Here is a 17,789-nt window from a genome sequence, read left to right as displayed (position 1 = left end):
ATTTATATTATAGAGATGGTCTTTATTCATTACAACAATTATATATTATTTGTATTATAGAGATCATTACGAGTATATATTATTTATATTATAGAGATGGTACTGTAGATGTCAATCAACTAGGAAACAGATCCTGTGTAACCAGATTTATACGTAAATTATTGACTATTGTAAGTACACTCCTATTCAAATAGTCTATGTCAAACAAACATTTAATTCTTTCTACTCAATATTAGAAGCATTTTATTTATTTATCGTATTCAAGCGGAAAGTAATGTATGGGATACTCAATTTAATGTTCCATGATGGATTTTTTCAATCCCTTGAAAGGTGTTAAACGAATTTCGGACAAGGCATATGCGAACTGAATATGATACTCTCTAAACCAATCACCTTAGCTGAAACACTTGATAACATCATGTTTCTGCTCACACCTCATTTTCGGGGGAGTGGGGGGCTGGCAGAAATGTGACAGAACCAAATTCTGTGACTCTCGATTGCAATTATGTCAAGTTCCAAACTGACAATCAAATCCCCTCAGAATTTAAACAGAAATCATAATGCTATTACATTGTTTTGGTTTCTGGCTTAGTTTGTCTTCTCTGGTGATATTGGAGAATGATTGGGTGATATCAGTTGATTTGACTGTATGATGTAAAGCTTCTGATGTGTTTTAATGTCACATTGTCTATATAATTTTGTTTATTTTCAGATCGAACATGGTGTGAGACCTCACAGTAAATATTTAACAGAATATTTTGCATTTTTATTGGAATTCGCTAAATCTGGTGAAGAAGAGGCCCAGTTTTTAATACATATTAATGCTATCTATACAATGATAACATTCTATATGGGACAGAAAGCACAAGAAAATTATGTAAATAAATATATACATAATATAAACCTTTTTTTAGTTTGTTTATTTGGTATATTAATGCCACTAATTTTTGCATTTTTCAGACAATATCTAAATTTTTTGTTTTAATGTGGTTATTTGTTATCATGCTCTGAAGAAACCTACTAATTTTCAAAGATTGTTTTCAATTTATGACACATGATCATTTACAAAAAATCTTGTGGATGCCCTCATAGGCAAAGATATCATCTGATTGATTCGAAAATTATACACTAAATTTATGTTCATGAAATAAAAAAGACCAAAGATTTCCGATAATTATTGTCATAGTTATTGCCCTTTGATCAAATGTAGGCCACTTTGACATGTGTTTGTTTATATTGAAGGTTGAAATATTATCCGATGATGAAGAAGAGGAAGATGTTATTTCGTTAACAGATGATAATTATCGCCCGATATCTCTAGAAAAGATGATCACACTTATAGCTCTTCTGGTAGAAAAATCACGAACTAACGAAAAACAGCTTCGACTTTCGACTAAAGATATGACAGCCATCATCGGAGGAAAGGTAAAAAATAATGTTTTTTGTTGGACCAGGAACTGAGCCACAAGCGCTGCTCAACTTGGGGGCAACGCTCTTGTAAAAAGTTTGATCAAAATCGAATAAAAATTGTGACCTCAAGACAAATTTGAACAGACAAGGGCGACAACATAATACGTCCACATCAAAATGTGGGCATATAAAAAGATTAATACAGATTTATGAACAGAAATATATGATATAAATTTATATGTTGTAGCTTAATGCAAGTGGGTTTCAGTTTGTAAAATCAGATTTAAATAAAAATCATAAACGAATAAATGAATTTAATGATGTTAAATACGATAAATACAATTTCATGTTTTGTTACAGGGATTTCCGTTTCTGTTCAATCAAATACGTGACAACATCAACATCCGCCAGACGTGTAATTTATTGTTTAGTTTAACCAGATGGAATGAAAACCAAGCCATGATAGTAAGTACTCAGATCAATCAGTCATGATGAGTCTTTATTTCTGTTATTCACCTGCATGTAGCGGTCTCTTGCAGTTAGGGGAGGGGAGGAAAAACAAGAAACCCTGAAAAAAAACACACCTTGTCATGTACAAGCCCAAATTGAAACGATAACAATTGACTCAATGGTAGACCTTATGATTTACAGTACACGCATTGGGTATGAAATAAACCCATCGACAATCGGAATATTGAGCTGGGTGGCCAAAATTCCCCATCAACTATCACTTAAATATGTCAACAGATATGTTTATGAATGACTTTTATTTTATTTTCAGATTGTGAACATGATCTTCGCAGCTATCAGAAAACTTACACCAGAGGTAAACTAAAATCATTACTTATTTTAATAAAATAAATAGTTTATGAACATGTGATGGGGTTCAAACACATGATATTATTTTATTTTTGTCTTTTATACTATGGATATTACTGTGATGGGACAGAATTCTGTGTCACACGACTGCAATTCTGTCAGTTCAGAATGTTCCAGCCTAACAATTGAGCATTCCCTTTTTAATATTTTCAGGCTTTGAAATCGGAGTTATTCATGTTTTCAGCCATTCCTGTAAAATGGTGTATATTTTTGTTTTCAACGGTTCTTTAAAATTGATTTTATTTGTGTTTTCAGCAATCTCAACCATTCTTCAAGTTATTATCAATGTTAGTCGAGTTTATGGGTGGACCACCAGGCATGCCACAATATACTAGATACATATTACTCAAATTCTGGGATGTAAGTACAAACTACATGCATTGTTGATTTTTAAAAGATAGTCAAAAACTGTTTTACAAGCAAGAACAATGATTTTGATATTACTGAACCAATATCTCATGTCTGAGTTCTAGTAAATTACAATTTTAATGTTGCTGGTCTCGATCCTAATTTTATCATAAATATCTATTTTTTTTATGGCGTCAGCCATGCTAAAATGTACGAAGATTTATTATTTAACATTTGATTTTAAAAAAAACCAAAAAATTATAAACGGTAGATAATCACCCTCTTGGATTCAGTTGGATTAAAAAGAGGCCCATCAAAAGATTTAACACTACATAGCTGGTACTGGTTTGTTTATATCGTCTGCAGATGATGCCGAATGTTGAAAAGTTTCAATTCATTATATTTTCGTAAATCCTGAATGGAATTGAACCATTGACTGATATCCCTTTTAACGATTATAGTTAGCAAGGGATTGGAACTCCCTCAAATGACTCAAATGATGGGGTCATTGAGTCAACTGGGGTGGTTTTGATTCCCGGTTTGAACGTGACAAGGAGGAGGGTCGCCTGTCCAACCTCGTGGGTTTTCTCCGGGTCCTCCAGTTTCCTCCCACTGCTAAAGACCCCTACTCGCAAGCAAATTATTGAAATAAAATTGAGCCATGTGTTAGTCCCGAAATGACCTAGTTTGTGTCAAGTGGACGTTAAACTGTTTTTTCTTCCCTTCTGTTTGTTGAGTAGATCATTTCAAATTGGAAGAATATAAAATAAAAAAATCATGATAAAAATCTAGGAGGCTGGATAAAAACAAAAACTTGCAAGTTTGTTTAATGATTTGCATCAGATGAAATAAATTCTATTTTTGATCTATTGTATTTTATTCTATTTTAGTTAGCTAAATGTTGTCCTCAGCAGTGTTTAGAATGGTTGGCTGGTCAGGTTACACGTAATAAAGTAGTACAGGCATGGTGTCTCAGTCAGATGGATTTATGGGTAGAACAGTATTTAATAGCACACAGTACGTTGCGGGTCAGAAACGGTAAGTTCATTTTGTGATGTACTGTTATATTCGGATCCTTGGATCCAGGGGTGTTAAACAGTTGCATGTGGGTGAAAAGGAAAAAAAAAACATTCTCCATGTTAGAATTCCAATCTCTTATCTTTATTACTCAAAAAGGCAGAAGAACTACAATATAAGGGAGACAACTTGTGTCGACTTAAGTATAAGGTTTCAGACCACAATGATATAGAATATACCACAATATGACAGTATCAATACATTATGGCTCCAAGCTCTCATCTTAGTAATATTTGTCAGCCTTGATGGAATGGCATTGAAATTGATCTACTGGAGAATTTACTTGTCGGTGAATTAACTGTAATGAAATTGGGTATTTCAATGAATTTAATCTTGAAACACATTAAACGCGAGAAAGCCCAAAAGTTGACTAAATGTCAGACCTTATGATCATTAGAACACTGGGCCACAGAGTCTCATAATCAAGTCCATGTTCAACACTGGAATCAAACCCAAGACCTGGTTAGTGAGCCGTCGCCATCCCCAACGGTAATCAAAAGCAACATATTTGTTTTAACCACAAGTTGGCAAATAAAATACATGTTCAACACTGGAATCAAACCCGAGAACTGTTTGGTGAGTCGTCGCCACTGAGCGACCTTGGTTTCCCAACGGTAATCAAAAGCAATAAAAAATTGTTTTTAACCACAAGTTGGCAAATAAAATACATTATATCAATACTCTGATTGATTACCTGAATATTTGATAGTACACTTCACTTAAAAAAACAAAAACAACCCCAAACTGACAAAAGTTGCTCACATCTACATTGCAGTCACTGCTATCGAAAGTAACAAGAATTATGTATAATACCTTTTTTATTTATTACAGCTGCAGCATATCTTCTGGTAGCGTTGGTACCAAGTCACAACTTTAGACAAGCTTATCGACCTCCTAGAAGTTATCACAGTCCATTAAAAGAAATCGTGGTAAACACAAATATATAATATTTTCTCTCTTAGAAATCAGTTAAATGATATATTTTTATTTATAAGTAATCTATTTAAATTTCCTAGCTGTAAAACAGATTGACACAGTTTTCTTTGCCAGACATTTACTTTCAAAACCCAAATAAATGTCCAAGTGCCATCATTAAGAAAACTAAAGAATGCATCCTTTTTATTGGCTTAGATATTAATGCTTAGCTTATGAAAAGACTGCATACTTGAAATGTATTACTTCTAAGTTTTTAAGAGTAAGGCACCTGTGTATACCATTAAATAAATTAAAATGTCTTAATTTATTTTTTTGTCAGATGACACCAGATGCTAGACTAGCACTTAATCAGGTAATTATTATTAAATGTACAAATAAACTGAAAGTAATAATATTGTATTTAATTTATATAACAAAATCATGGTGTAAAAACATACTATATTATAATCTTTTGCACCTTACTGTATCCAAAAAACTCCTATATATTTCTTGTATACAGCATTTAAAAATTCAATTCCCAAATCAATTGGCAACCAAAATGGCATTTGTTAATAATAAGGAGCCATGGTGGCTAAGTGAGTAAGATGCTGGCTTATAGCCTGGAGGTCGCGGGTTTGCTCCCGGTTTTGGCCGAGAAATTTCATCAGGATTTTCCAGCGTGGTTTACCCTTGTCAGTGGTGCAGGACAGAGGGTCTAACAAGAACAGCTGTCTAGTCATTCGGATAGGACAAAAAACCGAGGTCCCATGTACACATTGGCGTGCATGTAAAAGATGCCTTGGCAGTTAGAATTCGATATAAGAGTAGGCTGTAGCGCCACAGTCTAGACAAAATTTCCCTCATAGCACACTGCATGGCATATGCCCATCTTCATTAGCCCAGTCAGAGCAGAACAGTAGGACGTTAAACCCCATGTCATTTCATTTGTTTATAGTAAGCTAAGTTGTCATGAGATAAACTATGGATAGTATTCGAGAGTGTTGTATGTAATAAAACTTCTATAAGATAAAAGTTGTCATTATTCATTATCATCTGTATTTGCTTCAATTTTGTTGTTTCATTGTATTTCAGATTTATGAACATTTACTGTCATTATTATCAAGAGCTAAAGCTTATGTTGGTAAGACTTCTTTCAGTTAGCATGTGCGCTGTATCATAAGGTCTGTCATTGAGTCAACTGGTGTGGTTTCGATTCCCCGGTTGTATGTGACAAGGAGTAGGGTCGCCTGTCCAAACTCGTGGGTGTTCTCCGGTTTCCTCCCACTGCTAAAGACCCTACGCGCAAGTGAATTATTGAAATAAAATTGAACCATATGTTAGTCCCGAAATGACCTAGTTTGTGTCAAGTAGACTTTAAACCCCATTTCTCTCTCTCTCTTCTTTCAGTTTTATATCTGAGGTAGATGCTGTATGAATATACTATGATAATGTCTTGGCCAATGAATGGATTGTTTTCTTAAGATATTTTAGTATAGCCACGTGAACAATCCAGAATAACAACCAAGTACTTAAATTAGTGTTTCGCTCAAAGAAATAAAAAGCAAAGTTTTTAATTCATGGTCCAAAAAAAAACAATTTTAATTGACTCAACCTTAGTTAAACCTGTATTTGTTTCAAATTTTCTTTCAGATTCACTTGTCCATAGTACAACTAAATTAACTTGTTATTTTGCTGTTTTAACTTACTGTTTGAATTCTAAAGCTGAAAAACTTATGGTATGTATTTTCATTTATTTGTTTATTAGTACATGAATGTTCTGTAATTAGCTTCTTTCAGCTCCACGAATGGTGTCAATTGAGTAAACACAAGGTTTCTCCTCATTTTCTTGTGTAAATCTTTCGCCTTTTATTAAAGATTATTGTAAGGAGGAACAACATAATGTGTCTATAGACAATTTCTGGGGGGTTGGGTGGCTGAACAGTTATACCGTGCACGTTGGATCGTAAGGTCTGCCATTGAGTCAAGTGGCGTGGTTTCGATTCCCCGCTTGTATGTGACAAGGAGAAGGGTCGCCTGTCCAACCTCATGGATTATCTCTGAGTCCTCAGGATTCCCCCTACTGCTAAAGACCAGTGAAAAAAAAATTGAACCATATGTTAGTCCCAAAATGATCTAGTTTGTGTTGAGTGGACGTTGAATCAATTAGTTTAGTTAAAGGCATCTTCAATAGAAGGCTTGATCTCGATTTAACTACATACATCTTATCAAGGCCTTAAAGTAATACCCTTCATATTTCTGCACTAATTTCGATTGGGTATTCATCAGCTTGAGAGCCTATCAGATACCTCGATCATCGCGAATACCAAATCTCGCGCTTTCCAGCTAAAAGGTCTAACTGTGATAATCGAGGTGCAAAGTTCAAGGTTCATTCAATGTCAAGGTTTCTGTGGAGGTCGCTATGTCAGATTGGTCGTGTCTGCAGACAACATGGCTATTAAGTTCGAGAATTGTAAAGTAATCTAGCAATGTCAAGATGTTGTAAAACTCACAGTCGTTGCTTCAGGAACATGAGTTAAAGATTGATTGATAACTACTTGTATAGAATCCTTGGGGGTTATTGCTCCTTTAAAATAAACTCATTTTGAATAATATTGATATCTTTATTTCTTGTCTTTCAGTTTAGTGAATATTTTCTAGAATTATGGCAATTGTTTCATCCTAAATTATCAGAACCACAGATCTCCATGCATCATAATAAACAGGTATGTAAGTTACATTGGACTGCAGAGTTATCTTGACTTGGTCTCTTAATATGAAAGTTAAATTTGGCTGCAGACTGACTATGTCATTAGCTTTGTTTGACGTACATTGACTAAGTTGGAATATGTCATTAACAGTGTTTGACGTACCTTGACTAGGTTGGAATATGTCATTAACCATGTTTGACGTACCTTGACTAGGTTGGAATATGTCATTAACCATGTTTGACGTACCTTGACTAAGTTGGAATATATGTCATTAACCATGTTTGACGTACCTTGACTAGGTTGGAATATGTACTTAACCATTTTTGACATACCTTGACTAGGTTGGAATATGTCATTAACATGTTTGAAGTACCTTGATTAGTTTGGTAGAAGTTAGTAAAACATTTGATAGTAGAAGTTGATACGCATAATTCCAAACTCTTGCATGCAAAGAACATTTATACACAGATCTGGAAAGCTTTTAGTTACTTTCAGGTTCTACGATTTGATTCAGTTATTAAGTGATGATTGACATATTGTGATGTATTTTATATTTCAGGTCCTATTATTATTCTGGCATCAAGTTTGTGTTGATTGTCCAGAGAATATTAAATTAATCGTCTCTAATCCACATGTGTGTAAAAATATAGCTTTTAATTATATCTTGTAAGTATTAATACACTTCTTTATTATATCTTGTAAATAATAGTAGTCATTTCCTTTACTTTTTTATTTTGATTTTTTTATAAGTTAGCTGCCTGCCCTTTGTGCTTTTTCGTGCGTAATTAATTCTTGACATTAGTAAAATTCTCCCCGTCACACTGTGGTTCATTGGTGGCCCGTTGAGTATGGCCCTGGCGCACTAACCAGAACTTCCAGGGTTTAATCTCAGTTTTGGCTGATAATGTTCCTTCTGATTTCCCCTTGTCGGTACTGCAGGACAAACGGGAAAAGCATCTAGTCATCCAGATGGGACAAAAACTTGCGAACCCATATAATTTATTCCATGTTACAGTTTCCATGGCATTTGGAAATCAAAGAAGAGTGGGCCATTAACAAAATTTCCCTCATAGCATGCTGTGTGGCATATTCCCATCTTAATTAGCCCACAAGTTCACAAAGCATTCCCAGACTTAATTTCAGAATTAACTCAACTTTCAATCACTGTTTATGAGAAATATCTTTGATCCAGAAACACAAAACTTTTCACATTGATGTATTTGATACATTAAAACAACAAAAGTTTTATAAAGGGCTATAATTTAGTTAAAATAAGGCAAACAATCTTGAGTAAATACTTAACTTAAGTAGGAGAATGCTTTGTAAACTTGGTACCAGGTGGTGCAGAAAAGTAGAACATTAAACCTCTTTTCCTTTCATTGTTACATTGCTCAAGTAACCATTAAAATAATACATTATGGTAGAATCTGAATTTTAAATTATCTATTTTGCTTTAAGGATGATAGTACATGTACAAGTTGAATCTGAATTTTAATTTATCTATTGTTATAATGATGTTTTTAAAGATGTATATATTTATTGTAGAGCTGACCACGATGATCAAGATGTTGTAATGTTTAATAAACTGATGTTACCGTCGTATTATGGTTTATTAAGGATGTGTTGTCAACAGGATAGAAACTTTACACGACAACTGGCACAACATCAAAATATACAGTGGGCTTTCAAAAATATCACTCCGTATCCAGCACAGTATACAGTGGTAAGTTGTTAAACATCTTTAATGTTATTTTTTAGGCCATTTTTTTGTCTTATCACTCCAATAATTCTCAAAAGATTTACCTGCTTTTGTTAAATTTACATTTTCTTATATTTTTTTTATTTTCTTTTTTTTTTTACCCAAACTTTTATGTAAAAAAATAAATGTAATAAATTTTATATGGTTAAAAAAAACCCACCCTACTGTTCTTTGATTTCCAGGTGTCAAGGGTTATTTTAATTGTATGCAGATGTGTACACAGGTGGACTTCAGTTTTTTTGCCCCATCCAAATGACCTTGCATACTTTTCTTGATAGAACTACAAATGAGAACTAATCTTGAAAAATCCTGTAGGATCTTCTCAGCCAACACTGATTCAAACCTAGGACATTATTGTTGAAAGTTCATTTCCTTATGACATCCCCCATTCCGGAAATATTCTACATTGTTATATGTATATTTTTTATAGGCTGTAGAGGAATTATTTAGAATGATGAAATTAATGGCTGCTAGACCAGAAGAATGTACAAGTGATGAAATCAAAGCTATAAATGCTTTTAGACATAATACATTATCTATGTATCTATCTGTACTAGATGCTAGATCTATGTGGCAGACATTAATTAGGTAAATATTACATTATCTGCCACCTTTCATAAAATGTTCAGTCCAGTTCCAATCATTTTTACACACAATTGAACACTCATTGTTTTTATCACAGGTCTAGCAATTATAATTTTAGTTATACCTGACAAAATGTCTGTCACTAATCAACTAGTGTCCGATACATTGAAATGAAATGATATGGGGTTTAACGTCCTACTGTTCTGCCCGATATATTGAACTTGGTGTCAGACACGTATTATATATAATTAAAATCCCTGATAAAAGACACATTTGTGTCAGACAATATGACAGGAACCAGAGCAATTTAGCTTGACATAGCTTGAATTTATACCTAACAATGTCTGCGACATATGCTGTTTCTAGACTTGATTCATACTAAACTTAGGCTGTCTGTCTACAGTTAGCTCTGCTCGAGAACAGACACTAAGCTAGTTGACAGACATTTAAGTCTTAAATCGACGATTTTAGTTGAAAGCACTAAGTAGACTGTATTTCGAGAAGTATTTATTCTGCTTCCATTTAGTGGAATTGAATAGGTTTATTTAGTCTTTGTGTGTATGACAGATGTCAAACGGAGTTGAACCACATTACAAAACAATATGCTAAGTTTTGTATATGGCGGCCATCAAGGACAGAGATCTATTCTCGAAGAATAAAGTAGAAGGATCTCTGTGTGCAGAATGGGCTTGATTATCACTGGAACTAAATTGATAAACACTGATATTTTCTTTTCCAAGGAGAAATAATTATATCTTTTGATGTGGCTCCATTTTGCAGACAATTTATGCAGCCAATCGAATTGAAATTTTTCCAGATATTTGGTAACACATGTAGACTCAATTCTGTCAAATAGTATAGAAATTTTTTGTTTATTTTTCAGTGCTTTTAAGATTCTAGTAGAAAGTCAAGAAGAGAAATTAGATGTTGTTTTACATGGTGGTCTACAGATGATAACTGAGGTAATTCTCTTCTCTATAAACAAAAATAACTTTCTTTTATCATTCAACAGGTGGTCTAATTATACTCAATTTGATTAAAACACAGATCCTATTTCGTTTTGTTTTTTATTGTTCAAAATTTTGTTTTACTTGTCTTCACAACACAAGGATCTGGAAAAGTTGTTATCATTGACATGTTCAGGATGATGTGAGGGATAAACCAATGAAACGGTCTGTTACAGCGAGCTTTTGGCATGAGCTGCATGGAACAGTGGGTAATCCACTAGAAACATCAATGCTAATTGGTTAATCAAACATTTGACGTCATAGGGTCAAAAGCCACTCGTATGACCTCTTACGCGACCCCCCAAAACAACTGGTCAGATCTTCATGTAGTGTAGGCCATCGAAAGTATAAAAAAACGAATCTAAATATAGATCTGTATTTTACTCAGATTAAATTATGCTCAATGTAATATATTTATATTGAGATCTGCATCGCTCCATTGAATTAAATTAGTCAAAGAGGTTGGACAAATCAATTAGATGTGCTTAACTATTGGATGATAAAACTTTGGAGACAGAGATAAGACATAAATATGAAAACATGGTTGTCCCTATTCATTAAATGATGTTTTGGGTCTTACAACGATTTTACAAGTTTGGAATAGGGTTCGAATACCCAAAATGTTATGTATTAAAACGTCTTCTTTATTCTAAGTCTGTTGTGCTAGGACTACACAATATTCACAAATACGTTTTTAAATACAGAAGTGTAATTTGTAGACCTGGTTTGCATCAGAGAGAGAGAGAAATGGGGTTAAAGTCCACTCAACACAAACTAGGTCATTTTGGGACTAACATATGGTTTAATTTTATTTCAATCATTCGCTTGCGTGTAGGGGTCTTTAGCAGTGGGAGGAAACCGAAGGACCCGGAGAAACCCACGAGGTTGCACAGGCACAGATGTGAAAGTGCTCTTTTAATTTAAGATTTTTGTGGAATAAAAATTGAGTTGAATTAATTTTGGTTTTGTTTCATATTTCAGGCTTTTTATACTTTACATGTGATGTACCATGAAGCTACAGCTTGTCATGTGACTGGTGATATTGTTGATTTGCTCACTATTTTATTAAAAGTTTTAGAAACGGCTCGTGAAATACGAGAATCCAGAAGTAAGAGAAATTTCAACTTAATTTATAAACCCACTTTGATTTTATTTGTGGCTTTAAAAATGTCACTACTCGAAGTAACTTGAAAATATGTTACATATTACACAAACTGCATATTATACTTCTGGTGAAAGTGAAAGTAACCACCCGTTTTACTGAACAACTGATCTCTTTTAGGAATAATGATTTCTTCTGACTTTGTGTATGGAAATAACTTATGATTGATTATTCCCCACATTAGGCTTAGAACTTATTAACCTTGAAAAAATATACTTTTAACCTTGTAATTACTTCGGGCTGAGCGACTGGGTCATCATATACAACATAGACTTCTTTGTGACCGACCCCCATTCTATTTTTAGAATAGTCTAGAATAGAGATACAGGCAACCCTACTCCTTGTCACGTACAACCGGAGAATTGAGACCATGCCTGATGACTCAATGACAGACCTTATGATACAGCGTGCACATGCTTACCATTCGGCCATTCAACCCCAACTAGTCTAGAATAGCAGTGAGCACAGTTAGTTAGCTGGTGACCATTATGACCAATAGTAAATTATTATTTTGTTGGGCCTGATGTTAGGGACAGAGATAATTTATAATTTATTTTCCCAGATTATACTTCCCAGTCTGTACTTATCGATAATTAAATATATCTGTCTATTATAGGTGAAGTTAGTGTTCGTATTAAAAGTTGTTTTGCTAGTTGGAAAGAACGAATGGAATTTGTGAAGAAAGTTTTAACATTATTAAATTCTTATACACCACCGGAAGTTAGACAAGTTTGTTTTGGTAAATATATTTTAACATCATGATTTTAATTATTTATATGAAGAAGATGGGTACGTATGTCAGGTCCTTGATCTAAGAGAGAGAAATGGGTTTCAATGTCCACTTAGCTCAAACTTGGTTATTTCGGGACTAAGAGAGTATGTTTTAAAAACATTGCAACTATTTAATTCATGTGCAGTCTACAAGCAGTATGATTTTCATATATTTTGAAAACCAATGTCCAGTATTAATAAATTGTTTTATTGTATTATTATAGAGTTATTAGAACAGATGGTATAAATGATATTATAGAGTTATAGTATTAATAATTTGTTTCTTTGTTATATTGTATAAATTATTTTGTTATATTTTTCTAGAGTTATTAAAACAGATGGTATTAACGTTTCAAGGTGAATGTATATCAACTATAGTACCAGTATTAACACATGCTCATACAGCATGTCAAGATAATTCATTACCAGGTAAAATAACATTACTCATTTCACTGAAACATTTCATTACTCATTTCACTAGAACTTTAATTTCATTACTAATTTCATATAAACTTTAATTACATTATTCATTTCACATAAACTTTAATTTCATTACTCATTTCACTTTAACTTTAATATCATTACTCATTTCACATGAACTTTAATTTCATTACTCATTTCACTAGAACTTTAATTTCATTACTCATTTCACTGAAACATTTCATTACTCATTTCACTGAAACTTTAATTTCATTACTCATTTCACTAAAACTTTAGAATTTCTCATTTCACTGAAACTTTAATTTCATTACTCATTTCACTGAAACTTTAGAATTTCTTTGATGAAAACAGTCTTTAGAATATTAAACAGTAGCTCACTTTTCAAGTATTGACTGAAAAAGTCGAACAGAATCGCCAGAGATACCGATAACAGTGGATTACTTGAGGAATTTTTCAAGGGAGATAATTTGATCTTCAGAAGTGTTCAAGGGAGATAATTTGATCTTCAAAAAGAGATTTGTTCTTTGAGTTTAGCAACTGACCCTAACTACTTTGGCATCTCAAAGCTGATGAATAAATTTTTAATTAGCACTCTGCTTTTGGAGTCCACAGTCATTTGATCTAAGGCTAACCGAATCCATTTATACACTTTTAAACTTCTACTGCAATCTGGTCATTCTACAAATAAGGAAATAATTGGAAATGATTGACATCATATCAGAAAGGTTTATGACAGGAGTTATTCACGATATACTAGTGTTATTTTTATCATTAAAATTGTTTACTGCAGTGTTATTATAAACTTGCGAAGTTTTTACAATTGATTTAGTTAGAAAAATCCTGTATTTTTTTCAGTGGTAACTGGACCATATTTTCCAAGAAGAGGTCAGAAACCATTTGGTTCAAAATCCAACATCCGTCCCCCACGTCCACAGTTTCAGATGTGTTTAAATACAACCCAGATAGAACACTCTAATGTAAGTCAAATATTATCAGTTTGCAGATAGAATTTATTAAATTTAAGAATTGAATGTTGATTTTTTTTTAGATTTGATATAAAATCTGAAATTCAGGTGTAATTTTTCATGTTGAAATATAAAATAAATACAGACAATAAACGTTATTAAGATCTGACTTTAAGATTTCTTGGTATCAAGTGGATAATTATTATATTTACAGTACAATTATATATTTGAATTAACCATTCATTTATGGTAGATATTTATGTTATAAATGGTGTTGATCGGGTTTTGAAAAAAACAGGAACTAACTTCAAGGTAACCATGGAAACGACATCAATGTCTCTTAACATTAAGATCTTAGCCAATCAGGTATTAATGTTGTAATAATTAGAGGTGTACAAGGGTAAATGTTATGATATTTTTTATTACAGGGAGCTGATGAAGTTTACGACCAATCATTAACCGATTTCTTTCAACCGTATCATATGTTAGTTGATGTTATGTGTCGTGTAGCAGTTAATCAACAAAATATGAGTGAATCTTTGATCAATCTCAGTAAGTTATCATACCATATATAGTAATAAACTATAACACATACTTCTATCTGATTAAAATACAGATCTATATTTCGTTTGTTTTTTTGTTTTTTTTGTACTTTCGATGGCCTACACTACATGAAGATCTGACCAGTTGTACTGGGAGGTCATGTCAGGGGTCATATGAGCGGCTTTTGACCCATTGACGTTTCTAGGCATTTACCCACAGTTAAGTGCAGAGCACGCCAAGAACTTGTCGTAACAGACCGTTTCATTGGCTAATTCCTCACATCAACTAGAACGCCTGTTATATAGCAACTCTTCCAGATCCTAGTGTTGTGAAGACAAGTAAAATGAAATTTTGAAGTATAAAAAACGAAACGAAATAGGATCTGTGTTTTAATCAGATTGTGACATACTTATGTAAGAACAGCTACTAATGTTTATATATAGGGACAAATTATAACACTGTTGCCGGAACAATACTTGACAAAAACAAAATCAAAAGCTAGTGACTTAATAGCTGCTGCTAGCGGGACATGGAACTTTTGGGGATGATGTTGTTGTTGTAACAAGACATTGGGTTTTTTTTTCTCAAAATTTTTGTCTTAGATTAAACATGTATTTTCATGTTTGCAAAACTATGTTTGAAATAGATCTTGATTTACAAAACAATCCCAATCTGGTCTAATTAATATATTTTGTTTTGTTCTGTAGGTGCTATGGTAGCTTGTGAAGGTGTACCATTACAGTTACAATATTTTGCTATGTTATGGTATGAAATCTACCAATCAGAGGTAAGAATTTTAAGCAAATTGTGTAAAAGTATGAAATACCAAGGTTGTCTAGAAGTCAGAATTTCTATCGGATTTTGATCAAACTCAAAATATGTGTTTATATCCCAGAGATTTTGATTCCTTTTGATATTTGTGCATATCAGACCATAACTTGCTGGATTGTGTCCCCTCATCGCTTCTTTTTTTTTAGCTTCTTTTCTGACCATCTCTTGCAAAATGTGGGCGTATCTTGCATGGCATCCGCTTGTTACACTATAAAAAGGAGGCCAAGTTCACTTTAGATTGTAATATCTATCATTGATTTGAATGGGACATAGTTTCGTTCCCGTTCTTGAACTTGACAAGAAAGAGGGTCACTTGTCTAACCTTTTGGGTTTTCTCTGGGTTCTCCTGTTTCCTCCCACTGCTATAGAGAAAAACTAAAATATGTATTTGTTCTTTATTCCATAAATTGTAATGTTAATATTTCCTATTTTCAGCAAGTTGATAGGAATTATATAAAAGTATTATGTAACAGCAATGCCTTTATAGATTATGTAGATGCTGTTTTATTAGATGAAAGAAGGTCTCTAAATAGCCAAATAATTTATCAATTCTTCTGTAACTTCTTCCCTAAGGTAAGTTTAAGCCTTTGTTAATTTTGAAAATTTTGTTATTTTGATAGTAAAATCAAATTTATGTACTGGTTGGGGGGGCCACTGTTGTCGAGAGGAAGGGCACTGACTTTATGACTGGACTGTCCCAGGTTCAAGTCCAGACGAACCTTCTGGATTTATCAAGCTTGGGTGGCACCTGCTTGGTTGACAAAGATATTTGATCCACCTGTGTACACATTGGCATGCACATAAAACAAACTTAGTAGTTGAAATTTGAGGATGCAAATGCTGCTGTCGGGGCAAAATGTTCTTTTTGCACTGCACAAACCAGAGAAATAAAAGAAGTATCGTATGTGTTTTCCATAGGGGGTTGGGTGACCGAATGGTTAACAACTGCATGTTGGATCAAAAGTCTGTCATGGAGTCAAATGGCGTGGTTTCGATTCTCCGCTTGTTTGTGACAAGGAATAGTGTCCCCTACTTGTACGTGGCAAGGAGTAGGGTCCCCTGAACAACCTCATGTTTTTTCTCTGGATCCTCTTGTTTCCTCCCACTGCTAAAGACCCCTACACGCAAGCGAATTATTGAAATATAAATTAAACCATATGTTGGTCCCGAAATGACATAGTTTGTTTCGAGTGGATGTTAAACTCCATTTCTCTCTTTCTCTGTTTATTTCATAATTAATGATAGTGTTGACCAGACATTAGATTCCATTGATAATATAGGCAGAGATGCCACTGCCTGAGCTAAATCTACCAGTTTGTTGATATATAAATAATGAATGTATATTTGCAGGTTTATCAACAAGTTCTACATGATCAAGGTAGATCGTTATTAGATAGTATAGTAGCATCTATAATAGCCGAGAAATCAGCTCTAGAAAACGTGGAAACAGAACGAGAATTACATGCTACTTGTTATAGAATAAATGCTGTAAGTATACCTGGATCAGAATCTCCCTGATATAAATTATGTAAACTACTCATGGGGATGTGGTATAAAGTGTTCTTAAACCTATATGTAAATTGTGGCCAATGATCAGTGTTATTGTGAGACGCCCTAAGATTTACTGATTGTGACAGAAACAAAAGTGACAATGACAAGTCCCACAACATGACAGCATAGGGCAAGGTTGACCCAAACATCTGTGCAGTATTTGTAAGATATATAACAGGAATATCAGTCCAAAAATGGCTGTATTCCTTTTAGTATTTACAAAGATTTCATCAATTGAACATTCTGCGTTGTATCATAAGGTCTTTCATTGAGTCAACTGCCGTGGTTTCGATTCCCTGGTTGTAAGTGACAAGGAATAGGGTCGCCTGTCCAACCTCGTGGGTTTTATCTGGGTCCTCTGGTTTCCTCCCGCTGCTAAAGACCCCTACGTGCAAGCGAATTATTGAAATAAAATTAAACAATATGTTAATTTCGAAATGACCTAGTTTGTGTCGAGTGGACGTTAAACCCCATTTCTCTCTCTCTCCTTGAAAATCCGGGTAAAATGAAAATGTGATTTCCAGTACTGGAAAATCCTGGAAAAACAAGATTACTCCTTGAAACTCCTGGAAACGAATTATTGAAATAAAATTGAACCATATGTTGGTCTTGAAATGACCTAGTGGATGTTAAACCCTATTTCTCTCTCTCATTCTCTCTACTGAAGATTGGATAAAAAAAATTTATTTGGTCTTTTTCATCAGATTGAATTCAAGCCAGGAGATTAACTACTATTGATATTTGGATTTTGTTTTCTTAATTACATATAAGATAATCAATTTATGTACATTTTATCATGGATTAATCCATGAAACATGTGATTATCCCAAAAATGCA

The 17,789-nt window shown here is 33.5% G+C and overlaps 1 non-coding gene across 1 annotated transcript; it reads left to right on the top strand.

Moving 5' to 3' along the window:
* The first annotated feature begins 6,451 nt into the window (after positions 1–6,451).
* LOC130013064 (U5 spliceosomal RNA) lies at positions 6,452–6,570 on the top strand. Its single transcript, XR_008788367.1, has one exon. It is a non-coding gene; the product is annotated as a U5 spliceosomal RNA (small nuclear RNA).
* The last annotated feature ends 11,219 nt before the right edge of the window (positions 6,571–17,789 follow it).

This window comes from Patella vulgata, chromosome 5 (genome assembly GCF_932274485.2).
Source record: "Patella vulgata chromosome 5, xgPatVulg1.2, whole genome shotgun sequence".
NCBI lineage: Eukaryota > Metazoa > Mollusca > Gastropoda > Patellidae > Patella > Patella vulgata.
Note: the sequence above shows the minus strand (reverse complement) of the source record. Positions and strands in the feature narration are given on the sequence as shown.